This window comes from Chrysochloris asiatica, unplaced genomic scaffold, assembly GCF_000296735.1.
Source record: "Chrysochloris asiatica unplaced genomic scaffold, ChrAsi1.0 scaffold00066, whole genome shotgun sequence".
In the NCBI taxonomy this organism is placed as follows: Eukaryota; Metazoa; Chordata; class Mammalia; order Afrosoricida; family Chrysochloridae; genus Chrysochloris; species Chrysochloris asiatica.
The window spans coordinates 12068220-12072757 of NW_006408584.1; positions in this window are offsets into that span (position 1 = coordinate 12068220).

Sequence of the window (4538 nt, forward strand, 5' to 3'; positions counted from 1 at the left end):
CTGCACTTCTTCCAACACAGATCTGTTGGTTCTTTGGCAGCCCGTGGCACTTTCAATAGTCTCCAACACCATAACTCAAAAGCATCAGTTCTTCTTCAGTCTTCCTTATTCACTGTTCAGCTTTCACCTGCATATGATATTATTAAAAATACCATGGCTTGGGTCAGGCATACCTTAGTCCTCAAGCTGACACATTTGCTATTCAACACTTTAAAAATATCTTATGCAACAGGTTTGCCTAATGCAATACGTCATTTGATTTCTTGATTGCTGCTTTGAAATTGAAGAACATGTAATTGATCAAACATGTAATCAAGGTGTATTGATAATTACAGGTGATTGGAACGCAAAGTTTGGAAGAAAAGAGGAAGGATCGGTAGTGGGAAAATATGGCCTCGGTGATAGAAATGATGCTGGAGATCACATGATAGAATTTTGCAACATTAATGACTTATTCATCGCAAATACATTTTTTTAACAGCATAAAGGGTGATTACACATGCGAACTTCACCATGTGGAATACACAGAAATCAAATCAGCTACATATTGGTAAGAGAAGTGGGAAACTGCAATATCATCAGCCAGATCAAGACCAGACAGAGGCTGATTGTGGAACAGACCATTAAATGCTCAAATGTAAGTTTGGGCTAAAGCAGAAAAAAGTTCAAATAAGTCCATGAGAGTCAAGATATGATCTTGAGAATATCCCATCTGAATTTAGAGACCATCTAAAGATTTTAATGAATTAGACAATAATGACTAAAGATCAGAAGAGCTCTGGGAGGACATTAATAATACATACCATACAGGAAGAAAGTAAAAAGTCATTAAAAAGATAGGAAAGAAAGAAAAGACAATCAACCATTAAGGATGTCATAAGAGACTCTGAAACATGCTTTCCAGAATACAGATGCTAAAGTGAAAAGAAGAAATGAGGAAGTAAAAGAGCTGGACAGAAAATTTCAAAGGGCAGTGGAGAAGGCAGAGTCTAGTATTATAATCAAATGTGCAAAGACCTGAAATTAGAAAACCAAAAAGGAAAAACACGCTCAGCATTTGTCAAACTGAAAGAACTGAAGAAAACATTGAAGGCTTGAATTGCAATATTGAAGGATTTCATGAGTAAAATATTAAAGGATGCAGAAAACATCAAATAAATATGGAAGGTATACACAATCACTATACCAAACAGAAAAGGCTAATATTCAACCATTTCAAAGGCAATATATTATCGTGAGGAGTCCTGGTGTGGTGCTATGGGATAAAGCAGTGGACTGCAAGGTTGGTTTGAATAACAAGTACAATGGCTCAAACTCACCTGCTACTCCTTGGAAGTTCTGCACAGGGTCACTATGAGTTGGAACTGACTCTACTGAACTTAACAACAACATACTGTCATGCAACAATGGTACTGAAAGAAAAAGTTGAAAGTGCCTTGAAGGCATGTGAAAAACAAGGCTCCAGGAATTAAGGAACTATAAATTGAAATCTTTCAACAAACTGATAGAGCACTGGTGGCACTCAGTTATCAATGCCTAGAAATTTGTAAGATAGCTACCAGCCAGAATAGATCCTTATTTGTGGCCATTACAAAGAGAGGTGGCCCAACAGAATGCAGAAATCAGTGGACAATACCATTCATATCACATACAAATAAAATTTAACTGAAGGTAACTTAAAAACATCTCCACCAGTACTTTGACAGAAAAAATGTCAGGATTCAGAAGAGGGGAGAGGGATATTATTGAAGATGTCAGATGGATCTGGCATGAAAGCAAAGAATACCAGAAAGATGTTTACTTGTGGCTTATTTATTATGAAACGGCATTTGACTATGTAGATCATGACAAGCTATGGATAACATTAATTGTGCTCATAAGGTACCTGTACATAGACCAGGAAGCAGTTTTTTTTTAACAGAACAAGAAGATACTGAATAGTGTAAAATTAGGAAAGGTGTGCACCAGAGTTGTATTCTTTCACCATACTTATTCAATGTTTATGCATATCAAATAATCCAAGAAGTTGGATTATATAAAGAATATGTATTAGCATCAAGATTGGAGGAAGACTCATTAGCAACCTGTTGTATGCTGATGATGCAACACTGTTTCCTGAAATGAAGAAGACTTACAACACTTACTGATGAAGATGAAGGCTTATAACCTTATTTATGGATTATACCTCAATATAAAGAAAGCAAAAATACTCCTAATTGGATCTATAAATAGCATCATGATAATGGTAAAATGATTGATGTTGTCAAAGACTTAATTTTGCTTGGATCTACAATCAATCCTCATGGAAGCAGCAGTCAAGAATCAAAGGATTTATTGCATTAGGGAAATCTTCTGCATAAGACCTCTTTAAATGAAGTGGTATCTATTTCAAGAACAAAGATAGCAGTTTGAGGACTAAGGTATGCCTGACCTAAGCCATGGCAGTTTTAATCATCTCATATACATTTGGAAGTTGGAAAATTAATTAGAAAGACTCTAGAAGAATTTATGCATTTGAGTTATGGCATTGGAGAAAAATAGTAAAAGTTTCTTGGACTGTCAGAAAAATGAACAAATCTGTCTTGAAACAAGCACAGCCAGAAGGCTCCTTAGACTTTGTCTTTCATACATTGGACATATTATCAGGAGAGACCAGTCCCCAGAAGAGGACATTATGGTTGGCAAAGTGGAGGGTCAAAGGAAAAGAGGGTCAGACCTCATAACTACAATTGCAAGGATGACGTTGGACCAGGCAGTGTTTAGTTCTGTTGTGCTATGACTTGGAATCCACTCAATGCCACCTAACAATAACAACATGCCAGAAAAACAAAATGTATTATTTTGCTAAAGTATAGATTTCACAATTTACTGGGCTAATTATAAAATACTTCCTACTGAGGCAAATCTTCACTTAAATATCTAAATTCCCAATAGATATGCTAAAATCAATCACCTTTTCTTTTTAATTAAAAATTTGAGATGGCAATATAATATCTATGTTCATTGTTTCATACAATTACTACTTTTGTTTTGAATAATAACTGGTTTTTTTTTTCAAAGCTAGAAATACAATAGTGATTTTTGTTTGGTGTCCGATTTTTCTTTTCTAAATATTCTGGTTCATCTGTGCTACCAGACACTAAGTTCTGAGTGTGGTTTTCATTTTCTTAAGACCAATAGAGGTATTTCTACAGAGGTTGGATCATTAGTGAGTGTAAAGTGTTTGCTAAATAAAACACTTCCATCTACTTCAGTTTCTAATTATTGTATATGCAACTTCATTTATTTTGCCTGATTTCATTTATCTGCCTTCTGCAGTCTTGGTTTTGTGTATTCCTTTGCTTTGATTGGGAATCATCTGTTGTGGACTTGTTGTTGTTAAATGCTGTTGAATCAGTTCCGACCCATAGCGACCCTGCATAGGGTTTCCGAGGAGCAGCTGGTGAGCTTGAACCATCGACCTTGCAATTCAAACAGCTTTGCAGTCTAACACATTAACCCACAGCACCACATCAGTTATTCATCCCTATTTCTGCTTTCATACTGCTGTAGGTGATAGCTAAGATGTAGATCTGACTCAAAATTAACCTTAATATTATTTTTCCTCACTGATTCCAATTTTTGAAATCTTGAAATATGGAAGGCACTACACTCTACTGAATGACAAAACAGTAATTTCCAACAGACTTACTGCTTATGCTAAGATGGAAACACAAAGACTCTGAGCAATGATTTTGCTACATTCCTTGGGCATGTGGTTTAGTTAGATATTGACTGAAACATAAAAAACAACCCAAAAACTGGAGATGAATTGCCTTACCAGAGTGATTGTCAAATCTACACATAAACATATTCACAAACATCCACATGCAAACATGTTTATTTTTATTTGAGTCCCTTGTGCATATGAATATTATTGTCCTTAAGTGCCATCGAGTTGGTTCTGACCCATAGTGACTCTGTATAGGGTTTCTGAGGAGCCACTGGTGAGCTTGAACCACCAACCTTGCTGTTCAAACAGCTTTACAGACTGACGCATTAACCCACAACGCCACACCAGGACTCCTGCATATGAATATTACTCTACCAAATATATATCAAGTTGCATTTTTGCTGTTTTCTGTTGCTATTTTCTTTTAAATACTGCTTCAGATGTTCATTTTAACTTTATTTGTAAAAAGTCTCAGAAATTCATTTAAAAGGGACGGTCATATACTTGATCACTCAAGACATGCTTAGGACCATTTTGAGAAGTGTCATGTAAAATATAAACAGTTCACATTCAAATAATTTCTATTTCATTGATAACTATATTTTTTTAATTAACCCATCATACATAATTTAATAACAGGATAATGTAGACAATATGAAAACATACAGCGGCATATACTTTTATCAATAACATTTTCTCTGATTTGGGGAAAATTTTAAAGACAGAAGAGAAAATTTGATTTTTTTTTGGTCATGCTACAAGAGGCATAATTTTATCACAAAATCTATATTTTTGATTTTCTATAAAGAGGAGAGTGTAGTCCTCC